At 39.4% G+C, this 16139-nt stretch overlaps 1 long non-coding RNA gene across 1 annotated transcript in view; it reads right to left on the bottom strand.

Moving 5' to 3' along the window:
- LOC139138759 (uncharacterized) overlaps positions 1-14846 on the bottom strand; it is a 19016-nt gene extending 4170 nt beyond the window's left edge. The window contains exon 1 of the long non-coding RNA XR_011553668.1: positions 14663-14846. This is a non-coding gene — a long non-coding RNA (uncharacterized lncRNA). The remainder of the gene's footprint in view (positions 1-14662) is intronic.
- Between the last annotated feature and the right edge of the window lie 1293 nt (positions 14847-16139).

Consider the following 16139-nt stretch of genomic DNA (forward strand, 5'->3'; position numbering starts at 1 on the left):
CTTGATAGCTTTATGAAGTAAAGATCATCATGATGTACTGACATCCCCATTACCCAAATTTCAATGTAATCTTAATTTTTATTGATATTGAAAGAGAGGGATTTACAGTTTCATCGATGAAAGTTTGAGCCAAAGTTTAAAGCGCAGTGGTGGTCGCGCTGCGCATGCTCCTGAGGGCCCCCCCCCCCCCCCCTGTTGTCAACATATCCAAGAATGCCGCACTATACGTTACGCGTTGATTAATGTTTGCGATATTGCCGCTTGTTAAAATGGCGGCTGATCTGTCACAAGCATACCAATTTACCAAATCTAGTAATTACACGCCGGATAGAGATCACATTTGATCATGATTTTCTTGGAATCAGTTGAATGGGGCTCGGCTACTGTTATCGCTCGAGCCATGTAGCTAAACACTTACCTGTACGCCTGTATATGCCAACAGACTATTAATGACCGGGCTCGTGACATCGCTAGCAAGAACGAGAGCTTTCATTTCAATAGGCCCAACAGGAGTATAATTGACAATAACGCAAGCTACAGAAATCTACAGCTGTCAGAGCAATGCCCCCTGCAGCAAGAAGCATTTGTTCCTTGGTCTGCATGAACGTCCGTGTCAAGAGAACCGGGTATATGGCGCGCTACACTCGGCTGTGGAGAATCCAACTCCACTACGAAGTTTACCCCGTTTGGGGATGCAAACGAGAATTCCGAGCACAGATATCAAGTCAAGCGAAGGACCTTTCATAGGTCTTCTTGTTATGTGGGGGTTATCTCATTTGAAAGGGGATTCAGACCTACCCGGCAATCAGGAGGTACAACAACGAAGTTTCCGTAGCACCGGTAGGCCAACACTAGCTAGCCGTTGGATCACTGCCATGACCGTGCACAGGATCTCTCGATACGTCCCTATGTGTAGCCGTGCAATTTTCCTGCCAAATGCCGTGAAAACCCGCTCGTTTTGTCTATTGTTTCCTGTCATTTGACTATTTCTTGCCACGTATTACTAGAAGAAGTTAGAAATGGTGATCAACAGTGGGTCGTGGGCCAAGTCGTCGCGGGGCCGGTACGTTGTGTGATGGGACCGGATTCTCTTATATCCGTACGTACGTCAACGTGGTGACCGTCTCCCTTTATATCGAAGCAACACATCTCCCGTGCCCTACTTTGGCTTGCCGATCATGGTCTTGAGTGTAATTTTTGTGTTAGGCGTTGTGCTTGTTCAGGTGCCGCCAACGAAGCTGTTCGTACAAAAAGGTGTTCGTGCGAAGTTTTTCAGCGGGCGGGCAGATTTCAAACTAATCAGCGGGCGGGGAAAAATATCGATATTTACTGTGGGCGGGGAAGAAATTTCATTACTTTCAGCGGGCGGGGAGAAAATTTTTGACAGTGGGCACCGGAAAATACGTAGGGGGAGGGGGAGCAATGTTCCAAGGTATACTGCTAACTGCTTGCATGGTTTTGTGTTGATCTGGGTTGCCTATTGGGCATCTAGTTGGCAATGGGGAATTTCAGTAGTGGGGAGAGGGCAGTGGGGAGCTTGAATGGTTGTGGGAAGTGGGGAGCGGGCAGACTGTAGATACCGGAGGGCAGTGGGCAACAAAATTCAGTGGGAGGGCACATTTTCAGCGTATACCAGTGGGAGGGCAGTTACGAACAGCTCTCACTTTCCCCTCCAAATTTTGGCAGATCGTCCATGTAGCCGACACGAACACGAAGTGTCTGTTACCGGCTACCAAAAACTATGAAAAATAGTAAAGAATGAGCTACAAAATCACTATCAGTTTTAAGTTGCAGGTAGAATAAGTCTGTGCCTTTGTAAAAAATACTATAAAAATAGTAGAAAGTGAAGAACCAGCTGAAAGTTAGTTGAGGAGACCTTGACCGCATATCATTTGCATCTCATTGTCGGCTACATGGACTGTGTGCCCAAATTTTAGGTCAGGGTCAAAAAAGAAAAATCGGTATATCAGCCTTCAAACAGGTTTTGTGACGATTTTGAGAAATTCATGAAATTTACCAGTTGGCGGCACCTGCTTGTTGCAAGTCTACATATATAGACAATGTTGATCATTTAAGTGATGTATTTTTACTGTACAGTACATAGCATTGTGTACAACCAGCCTGACCGCGCACGATCAAACCCATTTGTTCACCATGACTGCGTGCAGTAAACTCAGCGACATAATGTGCCGAGTGTAGTGTCTCAATGTTCGTAGCCTTACAATAGAAATACACCACTGAAGTTCGTTTCCGATCTTAATATTTTACTATTGCATGATATTGAGTCTTACAAAGTCGTTAACAAAGTGGGGGACCGCTCCCATCTCACTCAGATTGAAGTTGAGAAGACTTTGTATGTTTACAAAAATTCATATTTATCAACAAAAAAATCGCGCACGCGCAGCGCGACGACCACTGCGCTTTAATTTTTCATTTTCAGGCGTGTACAACCATAAGGCGTTTTAATAGAGGGTCAATAATGTGAATGGTGGTACACTGAAGATCTCCCTCGACCCCGTAATGGTTATTAGTGTACGCGTAAACCACAGATGCTTGAGAAGTTGAGCGCCTATGGTGGTATACATATGGAAAGCCATAGCTGTCTTATGATGTATGAGAACTATATGTCACCCCAATTAAACATTACACGATGCAGATATGACATTATGTGATGTGGTTATAGCATTATGTGATGAGGTTATACAATTATGTGGTGAGGTTATAGCCTTGTGTGATGAGGACATGCCGTATGTGATGAGGTTATGCCATTATGTGATGAGGTTATGCAATTATGTGGTTAGGTTATGCAATTATGTGGTGAGGTTATAGCCTTATGTGATGAGGTTATGTCATTATGTGGTGACATTATAGCCTTATGTGATGAGGTTATAACCTTATGTGATGAGGACATGCCATTATGTGATGAGGACATGCCATTGTGTGATGAGAACATGCCATTATGTGATGAGGTAATGTAAATATGAGGTGAGGTTATAGCCTTATGTGATGAAGTTATGCAATTATGTGATGAGGTTAGCCAATCATGTAATGCAGACAAATCATTTCACTGTGTTGTTATTTCATTATGTATGCCAGACAAGCCATTACGCTGTGGTGTTGTATCTTTACGATGTTGACACTAGCCATTACGTTATGGTGACTCTTCATTATGATGTGATGTTACTTCTTTATGATGTGAGGAGGGCGCTATTTTCTTGTCATTGAGGGCGCTCAATTTCTAAGTACTAAGTAAAATGGTGGACGTATCACGGTCTCTCCACAAAACGGAGACATACTAAGAACAGCGAATTTGTCAAGTTTCCTCCCAGATTTCGGGAGGAAAGAATTACAACTACATTGTCCCTGACCGACGGAGAGTTGAGTCTATTAGGAGTCACCACCATACTTAGGCGATCGTGTGAGACTTAGAGAATTATGTAGATAGGAAGCATCAAGTGAGTATTCTTCCAACGACACAACTGGCTCTGGTGCCAGTGTTACTGCAAGTACAAGCCGCATCCGCAGGGAGCGATCATATCTGTTTTCGCGTCATCAGAGTCCAGCGGAACACAGGCGAAATCGAGGAATTCATGCAAAGAAATGTAAAAGGACATTGACTGGACAGTTTGTCCACGTTTGTCTTGCTGACCGTGACGCCAATCAATAGCGTCCCATCTTCCGAGATAAAACATACTAACTCGAGCTGGTTGGGACACAGGTATGTGGAGTTGCCGTCCGGGTTGCCGTGTAGTTAGCCCTGCGTACAGGTCTGTGTGTTCCCGGCGTTTAACGGGCAGATCGTCCATGTAGCCGACACGAACACGAAGTGTCTGTTACCGGCTACCAAAAACTATGAAAAATCGTAAAGAATGAGCTACAAAATCACTATCAATTTTAAGTTGCAGGTAGAATAAGTCTGTGCCTTTGTATAAAATACTATAAAAATAGTAGAAAGTGAGCAACCAGCTGAAAGTTAGTGGAGGAGACCTTAACCGCATATCATTTGCATCTCATTGTCGGCTACACGGACTGTGTGCCGTTAAAAGGGCATCCACCACATGTGGTGGAGGCCGTATAACGCTGGGAACACACAGACCTGTACGCAGGGCTACCGTGTAGTATACCCCTTCTATGTATACTATACGGCAACTCCACGCACCTGTGGGTTGGGACTGAAACGACTAACTTTAGACGGCGAGTGTAAAAGTAGAGACTTGATGGACACCTTGATGTCTGATGCTGGGTTTCCACAACTACGTTGTTGGATATAAATTTTCATCATTTGTGAGGAGAAAGAAAAACATGTTTTGACTTGTGCAAAGAAAGTACATATTAGGCCTTAGAGATGTTAAAAATACCCGTATGTATATATATAAACAACATGAAGTGTAGGTTGAACTTGATTGGTTGAAAAAAGTACATATATAACAGAGTGAACTGTTGACAGTTCAGAATTTCTTATGTTACACTGGACTAAGTTACAGTGCATTTGTATGTTGTATAGCTTGCTTAAGGTAGGGCTTGGGAGTAGGCAGTTGTGAGTTTTTGTAAGGTAGGGCCAGTTTCATGCTAATAAGGTCAATCATATTCTTGGTTTAAAATTGAAAGGAAATTGAGGACAGACAGAATCAAGCTGAAATATAGAACAACAATTGTTTTTGGTGCCTTGTGATGATGTTTCCAATCATTTTGACCCCTTCGAAAATGAGTTGACAATGTGAATTTGAATCCCATCCAATGTCAAGATCTGGTATGAATATTACTTGTATATGCCTGTTATCAGTAAATGTGTCTGTGATTTGTAGATATGGTTGGACAGTGGTGAGAAAAAAATGTCCAAATTTTTGAAATTGATTGAGGTTTTCACTCAAAGTTGGAACACAAGCTTGCAAGGTCTTGCTATTGATTTTATCAGATAGATATGCAAAAATGTTGTATTTAGTAAAGAATTAAAAACTCAAAGCAACCATTTTGATTCAGCCAAACTTTGTTATTTGCTCTCACATCAGATTTGTGAGACAAGCTTTTAAAATCCAATTAGTGTATTGTGAAATAAATTTAAATTGTTTAGTCTATAAAAACAAAAATGTTTATTTTTAAGGTGTTATACATCCATAGTCAGGTACCTAACCACTCAGCTAAAATCAATTAGCATTTTCTTTTTCTTTGATGATTTCATTGCTGAAGGTTTGTTTTGTTTCAGGAATATCATCAGTAAAATACCACTAAGAGTGATGAGAGTAATTCCATTGACAACAGCTGATTAATTCCAAAACTTTCACACTTCAAATTTATTTCCACCACACATAGTTAACTTATGTTCTAAAATCTGTGGACATGAGTGTACATCTACTTTGCACTTTTGAAATGAAATAACAAGTCTTTCTATAATAGGCTGTCATAGTGGTTCCTCTAAGAAAGTGTTTTTGTGGGTCATTTGTCAAGAATAGCTTGGTTACATAATCGGCTGGCAAATGTGCTCTCTCTGTAAGTTGCTATGTTCAGTGGAGTTCCACCTTTTTACTAAGTTTAATAAACATGTTATACTTACATGTCGGTTTTCATGGTGATATGTTTATCGTTGACATTATATAAAGTAAATGTTGTTTGTATTGATGTCTGTGAGTTGAATGCTGCTATGGTAAGACCACTAATGAACACGGAAGTAACTACAATAAAATAAAGTCCAGCCAGGTGACATATTATGGCCATACATTTATACACAGACTTTTTAAAATATGTAGGACAAGACCAAATGACTGTCATACATGCAGTAAACTGTGAAAGTTTCTATGAATGACCTAACTTTTCAACAGTGCTAGTAAGCAGGCAACATAGGGCATTAAATCCCACTGGGTGGAAATGTAAAATTTAGGCCACTTCACTTTCTTGCTTCTAATCACGAATATCTTTTTGAATTTGTGTACTTTGAATAGAGTATTAATCTTTTTTCTAGAAACTGAAAATATATGCCTTTGAATGAATGCTGTCACAATGTGTACTGAGATTCTTATTACAAAACTGAGCGGAGTTGTTATCTTATGATTTTTACACGATTAAGGATATGTGACTTGATCATCAACAGAACCTTTACAGCTTCAATAATCATGATAATTGTTAATCTAAGTAACACAAATTTGTGCTTAAATTTCAAGCATTACAATGTACAAACACTGATCTGGTGCTAAATTTCTATTTAATGGATTCAAGGCAAAGGGAAATATCATCATGTAGGAGATAGTATACATCAACCGTCACATAGTCTTAAAGGAGAGGTTCACAAAGGTTGAGTTTTAGCTCACATGGTCACACCATCTGAGCTGTTGTTGTAGCGCTTTCTGTCTGTCTGTCTGTGAATATGATATTTCAAGAAAGGCTGAACAGATTTCAACCAAATTTGGTACAGAGGTTCAAATATCAAATGGAAGGAACTGATTGTATTTTGATGGGCATTTTTAATTTCTGTTGCATGGTTGTCTATGGGAAGCATGATGACCATAGGGTCATAAACCAAGATTTACTGCACCAAATATCATGAAACTTACCATATAAGCTATTTTCTCAATAATGTGAAATAGTGTGATAAGCACCATATCAATTGAATGCGAATTTGCATTTAATGAACTTTTGTAATCAGTGACATAGTTTTAAAACTACCGCATCAAACTTGAAGTAACATCGTACAGATATTAATATGAAAGACACCTGATTGAAGAGTGAGACATTTAGCAGTAACATATCAATTAACAGCTAATTTGCACATTTAACAAATTTAAAGGGACAAAGTCGCTCTTTATCGACCTTTTTTCAATATCAAAAATCCATTCAATACTTTCCAAAATTCATAGATGACCTAAGTAATGATCATGCATGCCTTGAAGGATACCGAAAATGATCTTCTTGCTCTTTACACCAATGTTAAATGTCTGTGGAGTCTGCGCGAATTGAATCAACTGCCATATTTGATTTCCAGCATTTTACGAAGCACGCATGCATGTGCGTGTGCAGCATGGTTGCCATCGTCACGATACTCTGCGTACGCTTTGTGTAAGTGGTCACCAAGATGTTCAGATATTGTCAAACGGTACTTTTTGTACAGATGTGATTTCAAAGTGCGAAACACGAAGTTGACCTTCAAATACAAGTGGAGCGAACGATTTAGCCGAGCGCAGTGTAGGGCCCCCATTAGGCAAGAACTCACAGGCATGCGCACAATAAAAATTCTTGATTTTATGGTGCAGACCAAATTATTCCTTTGGCGATAGTTTCATTCATAGTGTCTACGACCTTGATAGAAGTTGTGCATGGTCACCCGTTCATTCAGCATCTTTCAACATGTCAAACAACATAAATAGTGTCTTGTATTGTACAATATTAATGAAAAAATGGTAGAAAAAGAGCGACTTTGTTCCTTTAAGCAATACAGCACTGTAAATCAAGAAGCCCTGCTCCAAAGTTCATTAAACGTACTGTAAATATTGTTGTCCACGTATTAAACTATCAAGAGACTTCACAGTTTTTAATTTACAAACAGTTAATTTGCATATTTAATGAACTGTTCTAAAGTGATATTGAACTTACATTATTGTACCAGAGACGATAAAATGTGGCACAGAATTTGATCCTACAGAAAAGTTCATATTGTAAGATATTTAGCAGTTCCATGTTAATTAAAAGCTAATTTGCATATATAACAAATTAGCACATTTAGTGTAATATAATGCTATACCCTTCTCACATAATGCTTTAACCTCATCACAAAATGATACGTCCTCATCACATAATGCTATAGCCTCATCACAAAATGACATGTCCTTATCACATGATGACAAAACCTAATCACATAATCATGTGTCCTCATAATATAATGCTGTAACCTCATAACATAATGACATGTCCTCATCACATAATGGTAGAACGTCATCACGTAATTCTTTAACCTCATCACATAATGACATGTGCTCATCACATAATGGTATTACGTCATCACGTAATTCTTTAACCTCATCACATAATGACATGTCCTCATCACATAATGGTATAACGTCATCACGTAATTCTTTAACCTCATCACATAATGACATGTCCTCATCACATAATTGCATAACCTCATCACATAATACTATAACCTCATCACATAATGGCATGTCTTCATAACATAATACAATAACATCATCACATAATAGCATAACATCATCACATAATGGCATGTCCTCATCACATAATAATATAACCTCATCACATAATGGTATAACATCATCACATAATGCTTCAACCTCATCACATAATGACATGTCCTCATCACATAATGGCATGTCCTCATCACATAACGCCATAACCTCATCACATAATGGTATTACATCATCTCATAATGGCTTGTCCTCATCACATAATGGTATAATCTCATCACATAATACTATAACCTCATCACATTATGGTATGTCCTCATCACATAATGCTATAACCTCATCACATAATGACATGTCCTCATCCACATAATGGCATAACATCATCTCATAATGGCATGTCCGCATCACATAATGATATCATACATTATAAGACAGCTATGGCTTTCCATAGTATACAATCCCACTATAGGCGCTCGACTTCACAGACATCTGTATTCATGTACTAGCCCTGTACAGGTCTGTGTGTTCCGGGCGTTATACGGCCTGTGGTGGAGGCCGTATACGAGGCGCCAAATGTAAAAAAATTAATTTACACAATCAAGCTTTTTTTGAGATAGAAAAGGTGGAAAATGTATATAGAGAGAGGAATTATATATATATATATATATATATATATATATACATACATATATACATATATATGTGTGCGTGTGTATACACACACATACAGATACGTTGCCCCACACATATGTTTGCGTATGCATACATATACATACATATAGAAAAAAATACGCGCACGCATATAGCGTATTCATTCTTACATGTAGAATACATACATACACACATACATAATAAGTACGCACATACATACATACATACATACATACATACATACATACATACATACATACATACATACATACATACATACATACATACATACATACATACATACATACATACATACATAGACTATAGAGCCTGGACAAGGGTCGAGCCTCGACGCGAAAAAAATTATATACATAGAACCTCGTTCTGACTTACTGATACAGCTGGACCTCGTTCTGACTTACTGATAGAGCTGCAAAATTTTATATACATTGAACCTCGTTCTGACTTACTGATAGAGCTGCAAAATTTTATATACATAGAACCTCGTCCTGACTTACTGATAGAGCTGCAAAATTTTATATACATAGAACCTCGTTCTGACTTACTGATACAGCTGGACCTCGTTCTGACTTACTGATAGAGCTGCAAAATTTTATATACATAGAACCTCGCCTGACTTACTGATAGAGCTGCAAAATTTTATATACATAGAACCTCGTTCTGAATACTCAGACTCGATGGGGAAATTTTACATACAGCACGCTGGGAAGTTTTATACACAGATTCGATGGGGAAATTTTACATACAGCACGCTGGGAAGTTTTATACACAGACTCGATGGGGAAATTTTACATACAGCTAGCTGGGAAGTTTTATACACAGACTCGATGGGGAAATTTTACATACAGCTAGCTGGGAAGTTTTATACAAAGACTCGATGGGGAAATTTTACATACAGCTAGCTGGGAAGTTTATAACACAGACTCGATGGGGAAATTTTACATACAGCTAGCTGGGAAGTTTTATACACAGACTCGATAAGAAAATTTTACATACAGCTAGCTGGGAAGTTTTATACACAGACTCCGTGGGAAACTTTTACATACAGACTCGTCTTGGATTAAGTGTAATACCTAGTGATGCTTGTGCTCAGAAAGCGTGATTGAACTCTGCCCGGTATTGTACGCGGCTAGACCCTGGCAAGACGAAAGCTAATACACGCATAGTGCTGGCGCTTGTGCTATTCAAGTGCATTTTAACTTTCCGGTTTATTTTGATCTAGTAAGCTAGCCACAACAATGATCGTGGTATTGCTATCAGGTGAGATCACCACTGATCTGGGCTGCTCGTAGCCTAGCCCCGTGTACATGTCTGTGTGTTCCCGGCTGTGGTGGAGGCCGTATAACGCCGGGAACACACAGATCTGTACGCAGGGCTACTCGTCAACCATACAACGGCGTCATCCATACAACTATCGTTCACTGAGACCGCTGCAGTCCGTCAGCTGTGCAACGAACTTTCGCGGTCTGCACAGTTACGAGAATAAAGACAAAAAATTAATACTGAAATCTTGGAGCGAATAAACCCATGCACAATGATGGATGAAGATAAATTTGAGTAAAAAGACTGCAATTCTTGGTCTTGGACTTTCCTCGGGTCATTGACACAAGGAGCATGGAGGTACACGCGAGCATGTAGCTAAGGGACTGGTCAGTTGCTTCAGCCAGGGGGGCCGGTGGATTCATGGGGTCACCCTGTTTTTGACGTTGGTGATGGGGGTGGTCACCATGTTTTTGAAATGCCCAATAGGGGGGGTCAGTGTGTTTTTCAAGTTCAACAAGGGCTCATACTTGCATAAAATGCATTGTGCCAGCCACAAATTCCAGCATTGAGTTTCATTTTTTGGCGCGCCCTTGGGCGCATTTCTTTAAAATATCAAACATATTTTTCAGCATGCCCTTCATATGAAAAGCATGGCAAGTTCCTGATACTTTTCTGTTTTCTCTATGAGAATTTAGTATAAGAAAGAAACATGCACTAATATTTCAATCACATTTTCCTTACAATAGTTCTTGACATCTGCTTATACATAAAGAGAGTTGGAATACATACAGCTCGTTCAAAATACTGTACTCAAGCTTTAGAATTGACACTTTTAAGTTCCTATCTTACAACTGACATGACACCAATTTCATTAAAACACAGAATGACTGATTGTTGAAAATATACCCCTAAAAATTATATATAGAGACTTATTCAATTTATATTCCACCTTTTGTTTTACCTTTGTTTCACAGAGGGGGGGGGTCACCCTGTTTTGAAAAGTTGGAATGTGGGGTCACCCTGTTTCGAAAGTTGGAATGGGGGGGGGGGGGGTTTCAGCTACTTTTTGAACGTCGGCAAAAAATAATCCAACGCCCCCCTAGGCCAAAGAAACTGACCAGTCCCTAATACAACGGTTGTGTTTACGAGAATTAGAAAGATCAGACACTCAAAACAGCAGTAAATCAGCGACGCTCAACCGACAGAGTATATGAGATTCATGGAAGACGGCATGGTGGTCGCAAGAGATCTCTTTCTACCTCCATGCCATGTTCAATGAATCTCATATACTCTATCGGCTGAGCGTCGCTGATTGACTGGTGAATTGGAATGTCTGATCATTTCTAATTCTCGTAAACACACCCAAGCACCCTGCTCTGTGTACCGCCGTTCTCCTTGCGTCGAATGCCCCGAGAAAGCCCAAGACCAAGAATTGCTGTCTTGTTACACAAATTTGCATTCATCCATCATAGTGCATGGGTTTATTGCACCAAAATTTCCAAATAAAATTTTTGTCTTTATTCTCTTCACTCTGTAGACCGCAAAAGTAGGTTGCACACAGCCGACTGCAGTGACCTGCAGTGAACGAGCACTGTGTGGTCGACGCCTAGCGCATGTCCTTTCTTCTAGGAACAGCCCAGATCAGTGGTGATCTCTCGTGATAGCAATACCACGGTCATTGCTGTCGCTAGCACAAAATAAACCGGAAAGTTCAAATGCACTTGAATAGCATAAGCGCTAGCACTATGCGTGTATTAGCTTTAGTCTTGCCAGGGTCTAGCCACAAAAAAGGCAGCTCACGGCCGGCGGCTGGCCGGGCTGTGCGCGGTCTTTTCCTACTTGTTGCTGTGAAGCAGCAGCCGCTACAGGCCAGCACTGCAAAGAAAACAGGTCAGAAAAGCCAGCGCACGGCATATGGGCTACAATAATTGCACCTAGCCTGGGTCATTCTCAGCCCTGCCATGGTACCTTCTCAGCTCCATGGCCCTGCGGACGATACTGTGTTTTCCCAGCGCGGCGCGAGAGGCCTACCGAGTTCAATCACGCTTTCTGAGCACAAGCATCACTAGTACACTTTAATAATCCAAGACGAGTCTGTATGTAAAAGTTTCCCATCGAGTCTGTGTATAACACTTCCCAGCTAGCTGTATGTAAAATTTCCCCATCCAGTCTGTGTATAAAACTTCCCAGCTAGCTGTATGTAAAATTTCCCCATCGAGTCTGTGTATAAAACTTCCCAGCTAGCTGTATGTAAAATTTTCTTATCGAGTCTGTGTATAAAACTTCCCAGCTAGCTATATGTAAAATTTCCCCATCGAGTCTGTGTATAAAACTTCCCAGCTAGCTGTATGTAAAATTTCCCCATCGAGTCTGTGTATAAAACTTCCCAGCGTGCTGTATGTAAAATTTCCCCATCGAGTCTGAGTATTCAGAACGAGGTTCTATGTATATAAAATTTTGCAGCTCTATCAGTAAGTCAGAACGAGGTTCTATGTATATAAAATTTTGCAGCTCTATCAGTAAGTCAGGACGAGGTTCTATGTATATAAATTTTGCAGCTCTATCAGTAAGTCAGAACGAGGTCCAGCTGTATCAGTAAGTCAGAACGAGGTTCTATGTATATAAAATTTTGCAGCTCTATCAGTAAGTCAGGACGAGGTTCTATGTATATAAAATTTTGCAGCTCTATCAGTAAGTCAGAACGAGGTTCAATGTATATAAAATTTTGCAGCTCTATCAGTAAGTCAGAACGAGGTCCAGCTGTATCAGTAAGTCAGAACGAGGTTCTATGTATATAATTTTTTTCGCGTCGAGGCTCGACCCTTGTCCAGGCTCTATAGTCTATGTATGTATGTATGTATGCATGTATGTATGTATGTATGTATGTATGTATGTATGTATGTATGTATGTATGTATGTGCGTACTTATTATGTATGTGTGTATGTATGTATTCTACATGTAAGAATGAATACGCTATATGCGTGCGCGTATTTTTTACTATATGTATGTATGTACATGTATGCATACGCAAACATATGTGTGGGGCAATGTATCTGTGTGTGTGTGTATACACACGCACACATATATATGTATATATGTATATATATATGTATATATATATATATATTTATATATATATATATATATATATATATATATATATATATATATATATATTTCCTCTCTCTATATACATTTTCCACCTTTTCTATCTCTAAAAAAAGCTTGATTGTGTAAATTAATTTTTTTACATTTGGCGCCTCGTAGTCCGTATACGCCGGGAACACACAGACCTGTACGCAGGGCTACTCATGTACAGGAGGGACTGTGATTCAAGTATAAGAGCTACATGTATATCGTGTATGGTTTGTTTAACAAGCGTGCGATCGATTTTACTGGTAAATGCACCAGAATGCAAACCTTGGTATCGCTAGCAGTATTGCTCAACAGGCATTGTGCACCGAAACGTTTTCATTATGTCTGTCTAATGTTGTCGTTGTTGGAAATCCCCTGACCGATGGTATATAACGCATGCGCACGGCAATTTCATTGCCTCCTCGCTCAAAAGGGACAACACAGATCATAAATGTCAGCGTATGACGTCAACAATTATTTGTTGTTGTTGTTCAACAGGTTGGGAAATCACCGGACCGATGAAGTGTAACAGGTCATCATTGCCTTCTCTTTCAAAAGGGACTGCACATACATTGAAAGTAAACTAGTGCCGCAATTACTCGGCGTCTGTATTTTGCGTGTGGTGATTTTGACGTCATCACCTATAGCTATTAGCTATACTACTTTTAAAATTGCACCAGTAAGCTTATGATGTAAAGGGTCATGAATTTGTATGAATTTGTAGTAAAGGTTCATTTTTTTACAGTAAACAAAAGTTGCATAGTCTGGCATACACTGACGGGAATGTCCCTCGAATGCATTACAAAATTGAGTTACGCCCTACGGAAAAGGTGAAAAATATACGTCTTTTTTCCTTTTTAAAATGATTGTAGTGTGTAGCCGAAAGTCTGGATCATTTGAGAAGTCAAAATGCTGTTGATATCAAACTGTGCAAATAAAACACGGAGGGAGTTTATTGGAACTTCTTTGGCTATTCTGAGACCTATACAACGGAGTAAAATTATATGTTCATGATTTTGGTCTCGAGTTTTCTCTTTAACTGGTTTGTTGTCAAGAGAGAAATAAATTACGTTCACAATCGTTTCACAACACAATGAATATTTTCCCATTATTTTGTTGAATAGATTTTAGATATGATTATTTTGAATTCGTTAAAATTTCCACGAAAGACCTTAAATCGATGGTCGTATTTCACAATCGATTTTATCCTACTCATGTCGTTACGTTCGATTATAAAGGCCAAGACGCCTTTCTGTAATATTTTCTATATTTCTGTCGGGAAAATTCCCATACAACGTGGGCTTTAGTAAATAAAAATTGTGCGTCCCGACAGTCGTAGTGATTGTCCTAGCTCTTTTGGCTACATCTGTTTTATGTGTCTTTAGCGAGCTCGAGACTGAAATACGGTTGTCAAATGGGAAAACAATCATTAACAAACAGTAATGTCACAGTTAACGCTCACCGTGATGATACGACCCAGCCAACTTTCTGGTGAAAATGAATCGCCTTCTTCCTTCTTGATCGCACATTCACCGGCCAGTATATTTTCAACGGCAGCGCGATGATTTTGCGACAGAAGTTTGAACGAGTAGGTAATGACTAGGAAGGCGAGAACACGTCACCGGAAAAACCCAGGTATAAATAGTCTTCTATTCACAAGATGTCATTCCCCAGTTCCACTTTCACCCGAAATCGACAAATGACCATTGGTGGCGCTATCCAAAAAGGTTAAAATGAACTGATCACAAATTTGAACCGCTTGGATTAACGGTTTTAATTGGCATTACCGTCATAGTTTTGCGTACGATGGGTTCATAAATTTGAATAGATGGTGTAAATGAACCAAACAGCTGATAAACAAGTAATACACAAATGTCAGCCTGCAAACAAACTGACATGGAAATCAGACATGGAAGCGTTCATACGCAATATCACCATGGAGTCGTCTGCCCGCTCAAAAACAAACGTATTCGAATCGAAACATAGGTGTTGGCCTACGATAACTATTGCATCAGGCGGAAGCCAAGCAGTTTGACGCCCTCAGAAGAGTGATTCAATCATTCCTGTCCTACTGTCCTATGTTTGACAAGTTCTCATTTGACTGAACGTACCACAAGTTGATCAGGTTTGCCGAATCAGACCTCATCCAGTCGGCCTAAACACTCGTATTTGTGATATAGAGATGTGTAGATTTGTGAATTTAACTCCTTGTACGCACGAGGCAATTACCGCTATATTTTAGAGAATTCGTAATGTCTCAAATGCGACAAATGCAGCCACCATCCTTATCGTTCCTTCTCTGAGATGCTGAAAGGCATTTGCCAAAGGAGTCACTATGAGTGTCAACTCAGATGACGAACTCCAGGAGTTCATTGGGAAGTATGTATGTTATGTATGTATGTATGTATGTATGTATGTATGTATGTATGTATGTATGTATGTATGTATGTATGTATGTATGTATGTATGTATGTATGTATGTATGTAGTATGTATGTATGTATGTATGTATGTATGTATGTATTGTGTATGTGTGTGTGTGTGTGTGTGTATGTATGTATGTATGTATGTATGTATGTATGTATGTACGTACGTACGTACGTATGTATGTATGTATGTATGCATGCATGTATGTATGTATGTATGCATGCATATAGATAGATATAGATAGATAGATAGATAGATAGATAGATAGATAGATAGATAGATAGATGATAGATAGATAGATAGATAGATAGATAGATAGATAGATAGATAGATAGATAGATAGATAGATAGACAGACAGACAGACAGACAGATAGACGGACGAACGGACGGACAGACGGATAGATAGATAGATAGATAGATAGATAGATAGATAGATAGATAGATAGATAGATAGATAGATAGATAGATAGATAGACAGACAGACAGACAGACGGACGGACGGACGGACGGAC

Source organism: Ptychodera flava, chromosome 8, assembly GCF_041260155.1.
Source record: "Ptychodera flava strain L36383 chromosome 8, AS_Pfla_20210202, whole genome shotgun sequence".
NCBI lineage: Eukaryota > Metazoa > Hemichordata > Enteropneusta > Ptychoderidae > Ptychodera > Ptychodera flava.